The sequence below is a fragment of the Lactuca saligna genome, chromosome 2, assembly GCF_052625555.1.
Source record: "Lactuca saligna cultivar CGN05327 chromosome 2, ASM5262555v1, whole genome shotgun sequence".
NCBI classification, from domain to species: Eukaryota; Viridiplantae; Streptophyta; class Magnoliopsida; order Asterales; family Asteraceae; genus Lactuca; species Lactuca saligna.
Window position 1 is genome coordinate 113995702 of NC_136418.1, and position 21835 is coordinate 114017536.

A 21835-nucleotide genomic window follows, 5' to 3' on the forward strand; every position below is an offset into this window, starting at 1 on the left:
GACTAGTGGAGGGTTGTTAGCCGAACGTGTAGGATAGGACGAAACCTTCCATTATAAGTATAATGAAATACCAAGTAACTAAATGTTTTTCAAATTCCCAATCTTAGTTACTTAGGCAAAAAGTTAATTGATGCAATTCCATGAAATTACACTTTGTGCCCTTGCGAAGACGTTAGTGGAGCGTGTGTGGTTTACCGGCACACTAAATGGTTCTAAGCAAAGGTAGCAAAGGGTGACTCAATGTTTTTCATAGTTCGGTGGAGCGTGTGTGGTTTACCGGCACATCGAATAGGTGATTGTAACATGTGAGGGCACCATGTAGTTTGCATGGTTATTCACACCCGCTTTGTGATCCTCGGCATCCCAGTCACAAACTAGAGGGGCATATCGAGATTTAAACATGCCATTGAAATGTTCAATGAATCTCAAAGGATCTAGGAGTTTTCATAGATTTAAAACTTAAATTTCTTTTTCGTTTTTCATGGTGGAAATTAGTGAATCGTCATTCACTTACCTTCAAATGTTCTGCAATTTGGGTTACGGCATCTCTCTTTCGAGTTGTAGGATATTGTGTTGGGTCCTAGCCTTGGAATTTCATTTGGGTGATTTACCAAGGACTCAATCAATCAACTAACTTGAATTCGTTTTTCTCCCGATGTCAAAGTTCGACAACTATGGTCTTCTCAAATCCCATGGAACAAGCATTCCACATGAAGATGATATTCCACGATTCGATCGAGGAACAAGAAATCATGCTTCACTTCCTCCTCCTCCTCCAATTATTCTCCCTAACCCACAAGATTGTAAAATTGAAAGGTTCAATATCACTCAAGCCCTTTTGGCAAGTAAACATAAAGAGGGCAAGTCGGTGTGTGCACACGTCTTAGGGATGAAGTCACACATTGATAGATTAAGAATGATGGGATCCGTTGTCGGTAAAGCGATGGTTGTTGATTGGGTTCTTCAGTCACTTCCTAACTTGTATAGTGAGTTCGTAAGAAAGTACTATATGATGAACCGCGATGTGACCCTTATAGATCTCACCTATATGCTTATTGTTGCTGAATCAGCAATGGTTTGGCGCAATAGAAAAGCAAAGTTGATTGGTGAATCTGCCTTCAAGACCTCTATGGATATAGACAATAGCAATGAAAGACATGCAATGATCGAAAAGTTTGATCATAAGAGAAAGGCAATGTCTGAGGTAGTTCCATGTGTTGTTCCAAAGGAGTCAATTTGCTTTTATTGCCAAGAGAAGGGGAATTGGAGACAAAGTTGCCCTATTTACCTAAGAGATCTAAGAGATGGGAGAGTCAAAAGTATGACTACGCTTTAGGTAAGAATCCACTATCTAACTCCATTAAGTTCTTATTCATTGATTCTTAATACATGATGTGATAAGATTGCATTTGAATGTTTTGAAGGATCGGTGAAAAGAAAGGAAGCTTGATAAGAGAGCAAGATGAATCTAATCACAAGAGATGGATCTCGATCTCATGGACTTGAAGATTGGATTTTGAGCTTAGATAGTTATGATAGAGTTGTTAGAAAATTTTCTTTTACATAGTTTTCAATAGATTTTGCATTGTAAGGACAAATGTTTTTCCGCTGCTTTTATAAATAAAATAAATTTTGTTTGACTTATTTATTTATTTGTTTACTTCCTTGCAATGAAATCGTTATGTGAAAATTGATGTTTGCATATTTCTACAACGAATGGATATGATTCTTAGTTATGTTATTTATGGAAATGTCGAGAATTTACCAAATAGGGAGAGTTTCTCATCGTCCAAGTTTCAATTGGACAGAAACTTGGAATCATGCAACGTGGATGCACGATGAATGAGAAATTACGTATTTGGAAATTAGACTAACTCATTGACAAAGTGTCAAGTGAAGGACTAGGAGATCGAGTACACAAAGTTGTGTGTTGATCAAGTTCACCATAAGAGTAACAAAGATATTCGTCATGATTTACTAAAGGCTTAGTAAATATGATTACACTTATAAGATTAAGTGTAATTCTGAATTGATTAAAGAGTTTAGATCAATAGTAGAACGAATAAGAAGAATCAAGTAGGCAGAAAGATAAAAGTTTCTCCATTCTAAGAAGAAGGGAGAGTAGCTTTTATGCTTTATAATGTGTCTTAATGATTAAGAACTATATCTCAATTGATCCTCTAAGTGAATCTTAGTACAATTGTATGTCTAAGAAGAGGAATCAAAGATTGAAGAAATGGTCAAATCAAGAAGTCAATCATACTTCGTTTCAATAACAAGTCTTAAAGTCAAGATTGTGACATTGAGTGAATAGTATTAAAAAGGTTTATAACATTCATCAATTGTGGAAAGTTGTGATGTATTGGATAAGACAAAGACCAACTAAGACCAAAATTATGAAGTGTTTTAATAAAAGCTACACTAACTCTTGAATATTTGGTTGTCAACAAATGTTTATTGACAAGAGAATCTTATATGTCAAGGAGTCAGTGGGAGTCTTAATGGTCTTGAAAGGTTTCAAGAACAAATCAAATAAACCTTATTGATCATCACTAGCACACGAGTTGAGGTTTACAACCTATCGTGAAGACATTATTTTGTTTCTGTGCCAATCCAATCGAGTTAATTATGCATGTGAGTTCTATGAGTTCTCATTTGAATGCATAAAAGGCAAGGACCTTGATCAATGGAAAGTACATTGATAGGAAAAGGTGAGCTGCTTAACTACTTGGAAGACGTGGTGGGCAGCTGTGCTACCATAAGGCAAGAAATCAAGATTAAGGAAGTTCGATCCATATGAGTTTGAATTTGTCGTAAACTTTAGTTTTAACAAATTCACATGGATAGGAACACATACACCGTTTAAATCTAAGTGTCATAAGATTTCCTCCTTCATGAAAAATGATTGTGAGGAAATGCTTTCACTAAGAAAAAATTTAAAGGATAGTGATTGTAAAATTGCATTCTCGAATTCAATCATGGTTACGGTATCCCTTTCCATAATTTGAATTGTGAGGTTTGGAAATTAGTCTTAATTGTTTCGACACACATATCAACTATCAAAGGCAAAGGTGTACAAGTTCAAGAAGCCTTGATAAAAGATTATCAAAGCACTAAGTATTAGAAACATGAACTTAAGAAATTCAATAAGTATTGTTTTTCTGAAAGTTAAGATGTTTATAAATACATGTCGAAGCTAGTGGGAGCATAAGTGTTATGTTTTATAATAATCATCATGATAGTGGGAGCATAAATGTTATGATTGTATGATTATTAAGGCACGTATTGCATAGTTGGCAATATTAATTATAGAAAACAAGAGTCATACTTTGCAAAGTTGTAAGAGTTGAAAGGTTGTTTTGCTATAATTAAGGGAGAGAATATTATTCTTCATTTCAAATCTAAAGGATTAGGTTGTGGAATGTTAATAAATTTAGTCAAGGGTACATAGTGTGTTCTTAAAATTTCGATTATGATTACGACATTCCTCTTCACAATTCGAATTTTGAGAACATAGCAAATAAAACATTATGCATCATGTCCCATACGCTTCGAGTATAGGATCGATTGCAAATGATTTAATGTTTGACCATTCTAAGATTTTCCAAATGTCTAGTGCATTTAGAGGGAAAAGGGACTAGAATCGGTTTTGACTAAAATAATTAAACAACTATCAAAGGACAATCCAAAGTTCGACGAGGATTGGTCACTTGTGAGTAGTTGGAAGTATAGTATTGGAAATAATGGAAATGTTTCCATATTGGATGGACAATATCGACATCATTACGAATAGATAAGATTCTATTAAGAAATTAGTTGTCATATGGAAAATATGGAAGCGTGTCCATATTGGGAAGTAAATATTGAAAATCTATGACTAGATTAGAAACCTTTATGCAAAAGGATGTTCAAAGGAATGTACTTTGAGAGAGAGACATCATATCTAAGGGATTGTCTTGTAACAATCTCCGATAGAGGACTTTGTAATATCATTGGCAATAGTCTTTGTGACTTTGGTGCAGTGACATTACGAAAGGATCGTTGCATAAAGTGTTAGAATCTAGCATATTCTATAAGTAGCAAGAATTTGATATTCTTACACTTAAGAAAATGGATTTGGAGTTGTAAAATGAGAATGATTGGAAATGTGTTCAGTTTGTCTATTTCACAAAAGTAAGAACCATAGGTAAACATTGTGTGCATGCTAGGAGCATGGGACAAGTGTAATAATTCAAGTAAGAAGTTGATTACCCGAAACGACAAATAATGAGTAATCGATATGGTGATAAATAAAACGTGTTTTGTTTATACTCAAAGGTTTGAGGCCATATAGGATTAGTATTATTCTTGTGTTTCACTTTGCATGTTTTGACTTCCAGAATAATTGAGTTTATTAAGAATAATCGAATTATTCGAACGGGCCACAGTCGTTCATATGTTGGAAGTAGATATGAATGAAGACTGTCATGAATTGGTGTGTGGATTGTCTAGAAAAGTATTAGACATAAGCAAATGTTTGCTGCAACGTTCATGAGTGCTTATGAATATGATTTGAGCATTGGATTAAACCCACGCTCACTTGGATCACTCCATGAATTGTATTACGAGTGATTAGTGAGACGATAACATCTTATATTCTTGAAACCGAGATGTGTGAGTTGTATCTTGTGAATTGGTTGCACATTGATAATATGTAAACGCACCAGTAACTTGGTGTTATAAAACATATTGTTGTGTGTAATTCGGTGAGTGAGTGCAAGCGAGCATTGTATCAAAGTTTATCCGTTCCTTTTATCCAAAGTAGGATAAAAGCGATATCTTTGGGCCCCTCGATGGTTTAGTGATGACATACGTAAATGCTCGGCCGGGCTGAGGCTAATTTGATTTGTTCAGTTAGTCTGTCGTCATAAATCAGAAATCGAGAAGTAGTACAAAGAGAATGATTAAAAATCATATCTCATACGATATCTAGAATGGAGGAATATATGATCCCTTATCTAAGGACACGCGTATCTGATATGATCAGAGTTGACAACGGCTTTGGAAAGCTACGATTGCAGATCAGGATCTGAAGTCATACGCAGAATAGTTGTTAGACTTATCCAAGTGGGAGACTATTGGATTAGTGTCTAAGTCCATAACTATTTTGGTATGTACTTGACCTGATGGTGCATGGTCCTTTTGGGTTGCCTTCACCAAAGCAACTTGATTGGAGAAATGAATAAAGAGAGAGAGGATAATATGATTTATTAATATGTTATACGAATAATATATTAAAGGAGAAATCATATTTGTTTAATTAATATTGGTCAATAATTAATTAAGAATTAGTTTTGTGATCAAATGTAATTAATTAAACTAGAGGGGCTGATTTGTAATTATGTGATAGTTACAAAATAAGGTAAGGATTATCTTATTTATATGGTGGACGAATTTAAGGTTGGAAAGCCTTAGAATTCGAGTATGATAAGGATTTAAGGATTATCTTATTGGTTGCTTAATGGATAATCAACTAGATAAGGATAATGACTGAAACCCTATCTCTACACCTATATAAACACCCCTAGGGTCATGAATTCGTGTATCCCTTCCCAAGAGGTCCTAGATACGAATTCTAACCTCTTACCTCTTTCTTTATACCTTCTCCATTTGCTTATGGTGTTTGTGAACCATTAGAGGAGTGACACTTGTGACTCTAAGCATTCCAAAGTCAATTCAAGGAGATTTGTGATTGTTATTGCTACATAACAATCAAGGTAACACTATAAACTTATTCTCATGTTAATATGATTATATGTATGCTAGAATTAGGGTTTATAGTCTTGGATTCAAAGCATGTACAATAGAGAAACCTAGATCCAAGCATTAGGGTTTGTATGAGCACATAGGATGTCTTATGACCAAAACCCATCAAAAAAGCGGGACACTCACTTTAAAAACAAAACTTTCAAACAAGCCAAATCTTCAAATCACTAGAGTTTTGAAATCCACTACTACCAAAAATATTTCAAAAGTTACGGCAGTCAAAGGATCAAACAAAAAGGAATGTACAGTAACAAAAAACCTTTTCAAACACTCTGGCAAAATCTCAAAAGAAGGCCATGTCTTTCCAAAAGTATTCATTTCAAAGTTATTCCTTAAATGATCCAAATTGGAAAGGCATCTTACCAACTCCTGAACCATCAAAATCACATCAATCTGTTAAAAAGTCAAACCTAGGAGTAACTCACGTGTCAAAACTTTTTCAAATTCCAAGAGCACCGTAGTAAAAAACAACCCACATGTTGGTCACAAGACTCTAACCACACCCTTCGTACCATTGACCAAGTATGGTGTCTGTATAAACGAGAAAAATCTTTCCTTTGGATTTTATCTGCTAAAATCGTATCGTCCAATCCAACTTCATAACATTCCAAAAGTTAAGAAATATCTGGAACTAGGTTTAAAAATGGACACAAAACCTGTTCCTAAGTCCAACGTGCATATATCCAGTAAGAAGGTTTATCATGTGTCCTCAGGCTCCAAACCTGTTTAGGTACCCAAACTAACCCATTATTTGTAGGAAATGTGCAAAGAGGAACAAGAAGAGGAGTAGTTAATTAATAGTGCCTGCTCCTTGCACATGAAAGGAAGGTTCGAATACCTTCACGACTTCAGGCCAATCTATAATGGAGGACACGTCACGTTTGGAAACAATGCAAATGGAATCATCAAAGATTATGGTGTACTGACTATAGGAAATTTCTCCATCCAAAGAGTTTCTTATGTAGAAGGCCTCAAGCATAACTTGATCGATGTAGGCCAACTATGAAAAGCCGATCATCAAGTTGAATTTGATAGTAAATATTGTTACATCATGACAATCGATAGAAACACCTACTTTATCGAATCAAAGGCCGAAGGAACAATGTATCCTTCGGATGTCTCATTGATCATTGGAAAACTGCAGTTGTGCTTTCTGTCATAAGTCGTATCTATGGTTAGTTGGTTGTGGCACCGCAAGATAGCTCATCTAAACTTTCAGTATATCAACAACTTGGTCAGTGAAGAACTCATTCGTGGTCTCCAAATTTTGAAGTACAATAATGATACATTGTGCCCAACTTGTGAGTGTAGAAAACAAACCAAGGGAAGTCATGCGTTGATTGTTGACTAGTCAGTCGTTGAACCTTTGGAGCTACTTCATATTGATCTTTGTGGTCCATCTACCGTAGCCAGTCTTCACCACAAGAAATACATACTAGTTATAGTCGATGACTATACTCGTTTCACTTGGGTCTTCTTCCTGAGGCTCAAATATGACACACTGTAGATTCTGATCAACTTCATAAAAGAAATTGAGCTCTAGATCAAACTACCAGTTAGAAGGATAAGGAGTGAAAATGGAACCGAGTTCACTAATCAACTCTTGAATAGTTTCTTGGTTTCAAAGTGTATTAGTCACAACTTCTCAGATCTCTACACACCGCAACAAAATGGAGTAGTAGATCGAAGAAATCGCACATTTGTTGAAGCAGCTAGATCAATGTTAAACTTTTCCAACCTTCCTCTTTACTTTTGAGCCGAAGCAGTGGTAACTGCAAGCTTTGTTCAAAAACCGAAGCCTCATTTGCAAACGTCTTAACAAAACTCTATATGAGAGCCTCAATAATCGTAAACCGAATGTCAGATTCTTCCGTAGTTTTGGATGCAAATTTTTTGTGATCAACAACAAGGACCACCTTAAAAAATTTGCACTCAAATCAGATGAAGGCATTTTTCTTGGCTACTCTACCAACAAAGTGGCCTATAGGTCTCTCATTAGACGTACAAGACTGATAGTCGAAAGCTTCAATGTCAAATTCAATAACTATTATGTCTGCAATATTGTTCCTCCAACTGAAACAGATCATCCTGGAAAGTGATATCCCAGCCTCCTCGGATCCATTGAATATAGAAAATCAACTACATTGATCTATTTGCTCACGCAGAGACGACCCATCTCTCTGAAATCCTTGTGTCTCTGGTAGCTCAACAACAACATGCAGAAGTATATGGTCCAACCCTATCTGAAGAATTGTCATTAATACTTCCACATCGTTGGTTAAGGGGGGAAAGTTTAACTCTGGTTCAAATGAAAACCATCAAGGTTCCAGTACTCGAAGATGCAGCTTCGGTTTCTACTCACAGAATCATTTCTCAATCAAATGCTTCCTCGAACTCTGATGATGAAGAAATTGAGAATATTGACACAAGAACAGATCCAAGGGTTATCACTTATTCATCAACCCAGGGGGAACCATCTTCGGTTCACGGGGAACTCCCATCCGTAATTTAGGGGGAATCTCCTTCAACTACCGCTCAAAACCCTACAATCCAAGATACTTCTACGGGTTGCTCCCAAGTCAAGGGGGAACTAGAGTCCTCTGAGGTTGAATATATTCCCTGTACCGCAGTTGTATATCACCAACAACCTCATGTTCACAATTGGAAATTGGATCACCCATCAAGTCAAATCAATGGAAACCCATCCGCAGGAATACAAACTCGATCCTCTAGTGCTGCCACTATGCAACCTTCATGTCCTCAGTTGAGCTTCGAACCATAAAAGAAGCTCTCATGGAACCCGACTGGAACACCACAATGCAAGAGGAGTTAGTGAGTTTGAAAGGAACAAAGTGTGGAAAATGGTACCAAAGCCAAATGGCCACCTAATCTTCGGTACTAGATGAGTATACAAAAAACAAGCTTGATGAGTCTAGTGTGGTAGTATGAAACAAAGCAAGGCCAATTTTTAAGGGGTGCAGTCAACTTGAAGGCGTTGACTACGATGAAACATATGCCCCCGTAGCTAGATGGAAGCAATACGCATTTTATTCGCATATGCGGCACAAAAGAATATCAAAGTACATCAAATAGATGTAAAAAGTGCCTTTCTGAATGGGGAACTAAAGGAAGAAGTTTACTTGCAACAACCTCCAGGCTTTGAAAGTCAAGAATTTTCAAATCGTTGCTACAAACTAGAAAAAGCAGTATACTGTCTTAAACAAGCTCCAAGGGCATGGTATGAGACTCTTTCTGAGTATCTTGTCATGTCTGGTTACAAAAGAGGTGTGATTGATCCCATATTATTTAGAAGAGCAAACGGGAATCACTTAATGCTCGTCCAAATATATGTGGATGATATCATCTTTGGCTCAGCAAATCAAGGTATGGTGAATGACTTTGCAAAGCTCATGACAAGTAAATTTCAAATGAGAATAAGTAGGGAGATCAACTTCTTTCTAGGTTTACAAGTGAAACAAGTCCCTAAATGGATATTCATTCATCAAGAAAAATACACCTCTGAATTGCTGAATAAATACTCAATGGACAATTGCTTCTCAGCCAAGGTCATGATGGCCTTTGGATACAAGATTTTTGCTGATGCTATTGGAGAATCAGTTCACCACAAAATTTATTGAGGAATGATTGGGTCATTAATGTACCTCACCGCAAGTAGACAGGATATTGTCTTTGCAACAAGCTTATGTGCTAGGTACCAAGCTGACCATAAAGTATCTCACTTTACATCAATCAAGAAAATTCTCAGATATTTAAAGGGAAGTAAAGCGTTAGACCTCTAGTACCCTGTGGGAAAAAACTTCAGCTTTCAAGCCTTCACAAATGCGGATCATGCAGGATGCAGATTAGATCAAAAAAGTACTTCTGGTGGTTGTCAATTTCTTGGAGGAAGACTAGTCAACTGGTCTTCAAGGAAGCATAATTGTGTCTTGTTTTCCATCGTAGAGGCAGAATATGTGGCCATAGCCAGCTGCTGTTCTCAAGTTCTATGGATGAAGACTCAACTCATGGACTACGGATACAGAATGTTGTGGGTACCAATTTAATGTGACTCGGAGAGTGCAATAACGATTTCCCATAATCCTATTCACCATTCAAAGAAGAAGCACATTAAACTACGGTACCACTTCATTAAGGATCACATCCTCAAAGGTAACATCGAACTAATTTTCGTTCCCACTCACGAGGAAATCGCTGATGTTTTTACAAAGGCACTTGATACTACAAAATTGAATGACTTTCTCGAAATGATAGGAATGATGAACCTAGACCCGCAATTCTTTCTAGATTAATAAGTACCGTAGACCACATTTGGTCTCCAAATGTGAAGAAAATTGCTCCTTTTCTTTTCAAAATTAAAACTCTTGAAGCATTCTTTTCACTGCGGCTCCAAAATAATATATTCATCATATATCTTTTCAGTGTACCTAGTATACCGCAATCATACAAGATCTATATATCCTTCGGGTCCTTAATTTCTTTTGTTTCTAACTTCATGTTCAAGTGCTCTTTCAGTTTGTGCTACCGCATCCAGACAACATATCACCGTAGTCATTTGAATTCAACCGCAATTGCAATAAATGATTTCACAATCACTTCATAAAAAATATAAAAAAAAAAAAAACTAAGAATTTTGTGTGCTATTTAATGTTCCTCAATAAATAAATAAAAACAGTCCTCATAACATTTATCTTGTAGCATACAATGTTTCAGTCTCTTTCAAAACCCTTTTTCTTGATCAAGCCTATTTTAGGCTAAAATTCAAATAAATCATTTTTCCATAAAACGCAATGTAACATCCCAAACATACAGTCCAAAATGTTCATTTTAAAATCATTTAAGAAAACCATAATTCATCAAACATCACAATAAAGATCATAATTCATGTATCTCAAATCATCATAACAAAATATTGTATCAAAATCATGTGTCCAAATATTAGAGTAAATCACCCTAGGCTAAAAGTTGTGGTGTGTGTCATGCAGTCATCCCGAGGTCTTCCCCGTGCTAGTGGAAGTATCTGAAACCAAAATTGAAAATTGTAAGCACGAAGCTTAGTGAGTCTCCCCAAACTACGACATACGATACACATAATCACATACTGCAAACATTAGGCCTAGCCCGCTACATCGGGCACTGCCTGGCATCAGACCCCGTCTGGCATCGAGTCCCGCTCAGTATACATATCTATTTCTACTAGGCCCTGCCTGTCTTTGGGCCCTTCCCGCTATACACATACAAACATATAAGCATAACCATGCTAGTACATAACAAGAAAACACAACATTATAACTACTATTCTCATGGCCCCGCCTATCTTGGGCCCCATCCCTAATCTGCTAATAATGAGATACGGAACCCCATCCACATTCAGCTAGTGATGAGATACAGGTCCCCACCCACACTTCTGGGATGTTCTTTATATCTTGAGTCTCTTGGATCGTATCAACAACAGGAGCAAGGAATGCATGACATTCATTTCGTCAATACTTTTAGGCTTGTATACTCGAGTTGATACGAAGGTTCATTTTGGGTTTGTCGCCGTAGATAACTAGGGTTTCGTTAGATGGTAGATTAAGGCGAACGGCCTTCTTGTAACACATGATGTCAGCACGATGAAGACTCAACCAATCCATGCAAATAATGACGTCGAAACTTTTAATTGCGACCGGCATGAGGTCGATTGGAAATGAATGGCTATCTAGAGTTAGGGTGCAATCTATGTATATACAACTAGTGCTCTCAGTCTTTCCATTAGCCATTTCTACAGTGAACGGTTCTTTAAGTTCCCGTGGTTTTTGTTTAAGTAAGTGAGAAAAATTCTGGTTCACGAAACTCCTCTCCGCTCCACTATCAAACAATACGTATGCATTAGAGTTATCGAGGATTAATGTACCAGTGACCACTGTGGGGTCGGCTACTACTTCCTCGTGACCTATAGCCAAAACTCTTCCTACGCCACCCGCGTTCCCTACCTTTGGGGAGTTTCTTTTGTAGTGACCCACCTCGCCACATCCGTAGCAAGCCCGACCCACAACAACGTTGGGGACTTGGTTGATTGGCCTTGCCGGAGACTTGCAGAAACGGGCAGTGTGCCCCTTCCTGTTGCAGTTAGCGCACTACATTTCCCGACAGGGTTCGTTGTCATGAAAGCTGCACTTGTTGCACATTGACAAGCTTCCAACATACTGTTTCGTTGGCGCAGTAGCAGTTGGCTTTATCGCAGCATGAACATCCACGACCTACTGCTTTCTGGCAGAGTTATGCGCTACATTCTTTTTCTTGTTATCCTAGGACTTCTGCTTGTTGTCAGCAGCCTTGGAGGATTCTGGGATAGCCAAGGTTGTTGTTGTTGTCGGGTTGCGGATTCCATGATCGATGAGCCGCTATACCAATCGCTTGGCACTGTCAAAGGTAGTGGGGTTTGAAGCTAAGACGTTCCCCTTATATACCTCTCGACTTTCTTTCCCTCATTAGGGACCATTCCCGGACATAGTGCCACTAGATCGGTGAATTTGGCAGTGTAGGTAACCATGTCAGAGCCCTTCATGGTTAGGCTCTACAGTTCCTGTTCAAGTTTCTGAACCTCACCCCTCGGGCAGTACTCTTCAATCATGAGCTCCTTCAGAGCTTCCCAGCCCATAGCATTAGCCACTATTAGGGTTAGTGACTTGACATGGCTATTCCACCATGTGAGGGCTCTATCCGTGAAGGTGTAAGCAGCAAATTTTACTTTGCTTCCTTCCAGACGGGAGAAGATCTCGAAGATCGACTCCGTTTTCTCGAACCATTGTGAGAGGGAAACGATCCTGCCAGTCCCGTTAAAGGACCTAGGCTTGCAGTTAGTGAAGTCCTTATACGAGAACTCTCTAGAGTGCACTGGAGCATCCACTCCCTCTAGTACGACTAGCACTGAATTGAGCTAAGGCTATCGAAACAGCCGCAACCACTGCAGCTTGGATAACTGTTGGATTATATTATGGAGGAAGTGGTGGTGGTTGAGTTGGAGTTATCGGAGGATCACGCCTTGTCACTCTTCGTGGAGGCATTTCTTGACTGAAAGTTTAAAAAGATAACAATGATAGTAAGAATCAATTGAGAGTACAGTGAGATTGGTCCATGCACTAAATCGCCATAGACCAACAAAACAGATGAGAGTATGTTTGGAAAAAAGATCTAACAATAGAAAGGAAAAAAGATCTAACAATAGAAAGGAAAAAAGATCTAACAATAGAAAGATGTAAGAATTAGGATAAATGTTTCCCACAAGATTAGATATTTGTCAATAATATTGACATTAATGATGTAGCAAGTTCGGGAAAAATGACCTAGAAGTAGGTCTTATATCAAACCATATGTAACATCCGGAAATTTCAGGTATTATATTTATTCTTTTTATTTTGAGTTTTGAGGAAGAACTCGGCTAGTTGGTGCGTAGACTCGCTGAGTAGGGACGCGATTTCTCATCCGGATTAATGACCGGACTCGGCGAGTTAGCATTGTTTGATGAAACCCTAATTTCTCGGGTTTGGGGCCTATTTAAAGGGCCTTATGGCCGTCATTTGTGCTCACCAGCCCCTAGAGCGAAACCCTGGTGCATTTGAGCGTGTGGAGTGAGAGAATGAGCCATTATCAACCTTGGAGGCGTTGTTTAGCAAGGGAAAGGAAGTTTTAGCTAAGAGGAAGCAAGAGGAACAACTTCCTAAAGATTTGAGGTCCAAAACATCACATTTGAGGTACCATTTCCGAACCCTTTTCTGTTGAGGTGATGTTCATGTTGATTTAGAGTTTGTTGAGCCCTTTTGTGGCTAGATCTAGTGCCCATTTGTCCCTTAAGCGAGTTAGGTTTTGGATCTGGACCCTTGGAGGTCCATAGTGTCCCTTTGTCCAAGCTTTTTATGAATCCATGGAAGTTTTGGTTTGGGATCTTTGTGTTTGAGGTCAAAACACCATTTATGAGTCATTAGGTGTGATATGAGCACTAAGACATGAACTTTACGTGATAAATAAGCTTGGAAGGACTTGATCTATGAGTTAGTGAAACAGATCTGACCTCAGAAGGTCGTTTGGGGTTGTGCATGGAATACACTCGCCGAGTCCTTTGGCAGACTCGACGAGTTGGTGCAGGTTGTTCATAGATTTCGAACCAAGGGTTGAGTAACCGATTTGGGTGAGTGACTCGGTGAGTCGGAAGGGACTCAGAGGAAATGGGGTCCTCGTAGGGACTCGGTGAGTCCACGCCAGACTCAGCAAGTCGGGGTTGACCATTGATCATTTACCAGAGTTGATCGGTGTTGACTTGATAGAGTTAGTCAACCTTAATTAGGAAGTGTTGGGTCAAGATATCGTTTATGCTTTTCTTTTGTGGGAAATTATATTTTTCTGTAATATTTCTGGAGTTTACGGCCCATGTTTACGGTTGAGTTTACGGTCGTAAACACCTTACGGCCTTAAACCCATTTATGGACCACGTGTTATCCAACCCATATTCCAAGTATAAATAGAGGTGTTAGGGTGAGGAGGAGACATTGATGAACCCTAGAGAGTTGACGGCTAGAGAGAGAGAGAAATGAACGTTTGTGTGTGTGAATCTTGTGTAAGGAACTTAATTCATATTATCAATACATTCAAGATTCATCATATTCTTCTTCTCCTTCTCTTCTATTTGATCTGACATCATCCGTTTGATTGGGATTCCGCACCATCAAACGGATCTGATTGATACACGGGCAGATTTTGGACTTACAATTGGTATCAAAGCCAAGTTGTATCAGTCAATTTCGTCAGATTTGGGGCATTATTTGATCTTATTTTCGAAATATTCTTGCGTTTTTGGATAGATCTCGCAAAATTAAGGGGGGTTTATTCTTCGTGTTTTTCATAAAAAAGGGTTTTTGATCGAGTTTTAGAGCTTCAAAGTCGAAAAATCGTTGTTTTCACGAAATCGTTGAAGGGTTTTCGGCCGGAGCTTACTGTCGTAAACAGTTCACGACCGGAGTTTACGGCCGGAAACTGTTCACGGCCGGCGGCGGGGTTCTCGGGGGAGGCAAGGATTGAACACGCGACCTCCAGATCAAGAACTTCGCGCCTTATCCAACTCGGCTAGCTGATAAGTTGTTACATTCCTTCGAAAATTAAAATATAACCCATCTTTTTCGCACCAAAATTCGAATTTGACACTTTTAACTCAAAAACTCAATTTCTTTTATTTTTAAATTCTATTTTCATTCAAAATAAAAAAATATATAATAAAATAATAATAATAAATAATAATAATAATAATAAATTGTTTTTATTTTTTCTTTTATTTTTGACTTTTTATTTCAAAATTTGATTTTGACTTTCAGGTTTGACCTTTCATTTTAAACTTTGACTTTTTCGTTTAACTTTTAAAATTTCAAATTTAGCTTTTCGGTTTGACTTTTAAGTTTGACTTTTCAAGTTTGATTTTTTAAATATGACTTTTAAGGTTGACTTAAAAAAAGGCATTTTAAATTTGACGTTTAATTTTTATCTTAGCTTCTAGTTGTGCTTTTTAATTGAGTTTAAGGTCTACGAGGGAGTTGATAACATGAAAGAGAGTCGTCAGGATATCTTAAGACAAAATTTCAACCAGCGATTTACCACACTCACTAGTGAGATGAATATTGTTGGGATCTAATTGACCAAATCTGAGATAAACTAAAGGTTATTGAATTCACTTCCAAAATCGTGGGATATGAATGTAGCTGTCATCAAGAAGACAAAAGATCTCAATCGTCTTAGTATTGTTGAAGTAATTGAAGAGCTTGACGCTTTAAAGAGTTTTGTAAACCTTCCGGTCAATGAAGTGTCATGTTCTCATTCATGTGAAGTTTCATGTTCTCAATCATATGAAGATACGATTAAATTTCTTCGGGATCAAATTGATTTATTTAAAAGAGAAGTTGAGGACCTGAGATATGAAGGATATCAACTTAGGAAAGGACAGAAACCCCTGAAGGCTGAGTTGGAAGCAAAAACCAAGGACTTTAGAAAACTTCAGGGAGAGTACAGCAACAAGTGTGAAAATTATGATTATGTTAAGAGACAACTTGCTGTTGTAACTGAAGAACTTGACACTTTAAAAATTAAGTGTGGAAAAACTGATGTCAGTTTCAAAAATTATACTACGTCAAGTCAGACCGTCGAGTCCTTATATGAAACCCAATTAAAATTCAAAGAAAAACAAAACAAGGGTCTAGGGTATGATAGTGTACCTCCTCCTTATAGTCATAACTACACATCCATCCCTATGACACAGGACGAAACTGACAGGGAGCCACATCTTCGATATGGCAAACGAGCTGGATTTGTGTCAGGAGGAGTTATTAATATTGAAGATACTAATGTTGCTACTTCTTGTGCAGGCAAAGTAACAGAGGATGAGAACAAGGAGAGTTCTTCTGAACAAACAAACGACCCCTTGAACTCTAAATCTGTTGCTTCTAATCAACCTGTCGTTGGTAAATATAGGCCACCATTTCAAGCTAAATAGAGTGACTGTTGCAACTGTGTGTGTGGGAAAAGCAAGAGACAAGCCAAGGATATGCCACCAGGGGCAGGAAGAGATAACTTCACAGTGAAGAAAAAGACTTATTGTCACTGTGGAACACCTGGACACATTTCCATAAATTGTCTTAATTGTGCATATGTTCCCTACTATGCACAAGGCTGGCAGAATGCACCAAGAGGGAGATACTTCAAAAGAAACCCCTCAAGGTCACGTTCAGACAATAGCGATTGGAACGCACAGAAGGCTAAGAATCTAACCCACAAGGCAAAGAATCTGAATCCCAATGGCAAGAAGGAAATGTCTGCCAAGAAGCCCAATCCAAGAGATGCTCCAGTGAAGCCAAGACTGGTTAGGTTAAAGTCACCTCGAAGATCAGCTTCAAGTTCCAAAGCAAGTGACGAGGCACCCATCAGATCGAACAAAAATGGGTTAAACCCGAATATAGATGGGTACCAAAGGTGAAAACTCCCAAATCTTTTAATGATTCTAATATTTCATTGTCTTCTGTTTGTGATAAGCAGGATATGTCATGGGAGAAAGTATTGTGTGTTGATGACAAAGGTCGACCCAGTTTCAAAATGGACTGGGTTCCAAAGACCAAATGATCCCGCTCTGTGTCGGAACAGCTATGGAGGCAGATCATCAGACTTCGGTTTTGTTGGTAGTGGCTGTTCCAGGCACATGATAGGAGACATCTCTCAACTGTACAACACTTAGAACATTATTTGAGAGTATGTGTCCTTTGCGGGAAGGGAAGAAAGGAAGAAATCACTCATGGGGTTAGTTCTTAATGACGTAAAGAATTTTCGGATTTGTTATGAGATTACGCATGCTGTTCTCAGCCCTTCTGAATACATATTCAAATGGTGAATTACGGTTTGCGTTTTCTTCTCTATACTCCTGGGTTCTTCTTAAGTTGATTCGCTTCAAAGACAAATTTTTGTTTTAGGATAGTTTAAATTTGCGCATTTACTTTCGTTTCTCTCCCATGCACAAATTTAAGCGGAGAAATAAAAACAATTAGAAAATTTTAAAAATTTCATCAAAAAAAATGTTGGTTATGAAGTGTGCTTGAGGGAGATGTTTTGGGAAGTGATATTATCAAGTGATAATAGGCAATCTGAGTCTGCGTAACGTACCCAAAGTTGAAGGGTCTATGCTCTGGTTTGATGCGTCGGTAGGCCCGAAAGATTCTAAATGGACTTGACTAGGCAGAGTTGAACTTAGGAAATTTATAGACTTGACAAATTTTGACCTAGTTAGATACGTTCAGCCTGACAATACGACGCTCGGATAGGTTGAGCAGGGAGATATATATGGGAATCTACTCATCACATTAATTGAACCCGTACTTGGAACCGTGGTTTAACTTTTCCTCGATGTGCGGATTTTGTCCTTAATTCCGGTTGGATGGGACGACTGGTAAATTCCGATAAATTAGGTCTGTAGAATATCATTTTCTTTCTTTCCGTCTGTTAGTCATATGTTGTCTCCTTTGCGTGACTTCAAATCCGACCTGGTACACAACATATGCAACTCTATTTCTCTGCAGGTTATATATGTGAAATACTTCTTATCTGTTAGCCATATGTTGTCTCCTCTGCGTGACTTCTAATCCGACCTGGTACACATCATATGCAACCTTCTTCTTCTCAGCCCTCTGAAGTAATAAGTAATAGAATTCTGAATCTATCCTTTCTCTGAATAGTTGTCTACTCACCCAGTGTAAGGAGTACTCTGGAAGTTCTTGATGGTTGGGGCATATCAGGAAACGGGAAACACGTTCTAGTACACTTAAAATTGAACACATACAGATTGTCTATAGATCTCGCTGCTCAATTTAGGTGGACAACAATATCCCTGGTCGTCGTCAGATGAATGGTCCTTAAGATATAGTATTTAAGGAATTAGGATCAGATATAATTACTAGGAACATAAGTTCACCTTGTCTTGTAACAAATAGTATGTCCTAAATTTGTCACAATTTTTCGTGTTTAAGTGGACAACAATACCGACGATCGACCAGACAAATATGTGAATATGAAAGGTACCGACAAGTGGATAAATGTTTTCTAAAAACTTTGATCCCAAATCACTCTTAAAGTTAGATATTATTTTTGTTTTTTGTTAAATTTGTCATAGTTTCTTCTAATTTAAATATTAGGGAGAGTAAAAAAATTAAAAATAATTAAAAATAAAAAAAAAATAGAAAAGTTAAAAAAAAAAATCCAAAAATATTTTTGTTTCTGTTTTAATTTGTGTGCTAAGTTTTCTTTTAGTTTTGTTTTGTCTTGAAAAGTGATTTCAGGTATAGATAAGACTCATGGAGTTTGTGTTGAAGATTTCTGAGCCAAAGCCTCATCCGTGAGCATCAAAGAATTCGCATTCGAAGGAACAAGAAATGAAGATTATTCTTTCAACATTCAGTCCTTCAACCCCAGAAGAAAGGTCAAGCTAACTTGAAGAATATGTGATGGATTGCATTGAAGCCTCCTCAATCAGTCTACTGCTATCTTAAACCTGCTGAAGTGATCTAGAAGATTAGTTCTCTCTGAAGATTCTCAAACTGAAAGCGCCATCTTTCAAGAATCAGTACGTCAAGCCTCCTCACCCAATGTGCGTTCAATGCCAAATTCTGAAGAAAACCTCAAGTGCTCAAGATGAAGTCATTCATTGAAGATTCATATGTTCATCCTGATGCTGTGAAGAAATCGAAGGTTAAAGCTGAAGCCAAGATCTCATTGAAGATTGACAAGAAGAGCCAGCTACTTTTTAGGGGGAGCTTGTTGGGTCAATTAAGAAAATAAAGCTATAAACCAAGGGGGGGGGGATTTTAGGGTCAAGATATGGTTTATACTTTGCTTTTGTGTGAAATTATATTTTTCTGTAATATTTATGGAGTTCACGGCCCATGTTTACGGTTGAGTTTACGGCCATAAACACCTTATGGTCGTCAACCCATTTACAGCCCATATGTTATCCAGCCTATATTCCAAGTATAAATAGAGGTGTTAGGGTGAGGAGTAGAGATTGATGAACCCTAGAGAGTTGACGGCCAGAGAGAGAGAAAGGAACGCTTGTGTGTGTGAATCTTGTGTAAGGAACTTAATTCATATTATCAATACATTCAAGATTCATCATATTCTTCTTCTCCTTCTCTTCTATTTGATCTGACATCATCCGTTTGATTGGGATTCCGCACCATCAAACGGATCTGATTGATACACGGACAAATTTTGTACTTACAGGAAGTGTTAATTAGAGATGTATTGTGTTATAGGAGGACTATACCTCGGGAGATCGAGCACTAGTGATTTCAGGGATTTACGAGTTACCGAGATACGCGAGGTGAGTCTTCTCACTATACTTTACCTTGAGTAGGTAAATAGAGTTATGTGATACAGTGCTTATATATATATATATATATATATATATATATATATATATATATATATATATATATATATATATATATATATATATATATATTGTTTGTTGTTTCAGGTACTAATGAGGATCGTGGGAATGCGTTGGCTTGATCAGTACACACACAGGATTTTATGATACGAGATCTTGGGATATTGTTATATGTTATACATTGAGTTTCAAACAATGATGTTTTTATGATTTACAAATGAATTATGTTTTTATAAATGCGAAAATTTATTTTGGAAATTTACGGTGTTACACCATAAAAGAAAATTTTGACAGTGTAGAAAACTAATAGACTGAATGTTCAAAGTTCTTAACATACGAGGGAAATTACTACTAGAATCTAAGCATAGACCTAAATTTATCCCAAAGAACTTTGACTTCGGCTTGCATTGCAGTAAGTTCTCTCTGTAGGGCCGCATTCTGTTTTAGGGTCCTTCCCTGAGCAGACTCCAGATGGCAGATGTGAACAGTGTTGACTCCAGCTTCGGCATCGACCTCCATGACCCGATCGATGGCCACCCTTCCCTATTCCTCAATGCGAGCAATCCTACGGACCATAACAGGCAGGAATCTGTCTGCTGAGCCTCCCTCACTCAGATTGTAAAAGCTTCAGTCTCCGTTGTAGGGTAAGGGTTGACCCTGCTCGTGACTTCATCTGTTCAAGTTTGTTGTCCAAAGAGTGGTGGGCCTTGAAATCCTGGTTAAGGATTAGGATTTGGAATGGGATCCACCAGGGGCAGATTATTAACTTATGGCTTAGAGTTAGAATCCTCCGGGAAGTTCTTAGCGAAGTCATCATCCAAAGGAATTTCATTATTCTCCTCGATCTTTGCGTCGAGCCATCCACCATTGCCTTGGTTGGGAAAGTACAGGTCGCCGGGGAGGTTGAATCCAACCATGTTATCTACGCGAGAATAGGGATAAGACAAATAGTTAATAGACGTACTACTTACGATAATTATAGGATGATCCTTACCGGTTACTTTAATACTTGTGTAGTGCATACCAGTCATATGTAACCAAAACAGGATAGACCTTCGAATAAGTGATCCTAACTCTAAGTCCACAACCAAACAAGGAAAAGGAAATACAACAAAGATCATAGATTCTAAGTTTATGACACCCTAGCTACATATAACCTTAGCATATCCACTCAGCAACTACTAACCTACTGATAAAGACCTTTTAGTTCTCAAATAAGTAATTATAGTAACACAAAATACTCCCATAGTATTTTAGGTTTTATGTTATGTTCTAAATTTTTCATTGTAGTAATGTTGCTAAGTTTTTAGACTTACTGCAACACCACAACCATTCGTATGCACATGCTAATCACTTGTCAGAAAGATATAGTTGATCATGCTATATCATTCCCAGATATGATTATATATCCCCAAGCCTGCTTGTGTTCTCCAACAACCGTAATACTTTTGTTCTCTGACAGGGTAGGAATTCGTGCCGCAAACTTTAGAAATTCATATCTCTCGCATACGAGTTCCGATTTTGACGTTCTTTATATTCACGAGCAGGTGATATTATACTCTACAACTTTCGTTTAGACCCCGTCGGCTAATTTTGAATTTTATTTTTAATATTATATTTTTAACAGACCGAAACTTGAAAAGTCCGTTAAAAATTCATAACTTTTTTTATCCGACGTTCGTTTTCGTCTATCTTTTTACCATTATACTACTATTGTCGAATTTTTCGATTCTTGTTTAGGTTGTGCCGGCTAAAAGTCGCTCGATCTCTATTTCGAGTTTTTAGTTGTCTACTGCTATATCCGAAACTTAGAAAAATCATAACTTCCTCATACAAAGTCAGATTTGGACATTCTTTTCATATACATGTACGGTTTAATGATATCTACAACTTTCATTAGATACCTAAGGCTAAAGAGTATTTTATTGAAATTTCGCGTTTTATGCTTAACAATGTTTTACCGGTTTTGTTGCGGATCTTTGATTGGTCATAACTTCTTCGTTATAACTCGGATTTTAGTGTTCCTTCTATTTCTGAAAACCTTGTTACGATATCTATCAC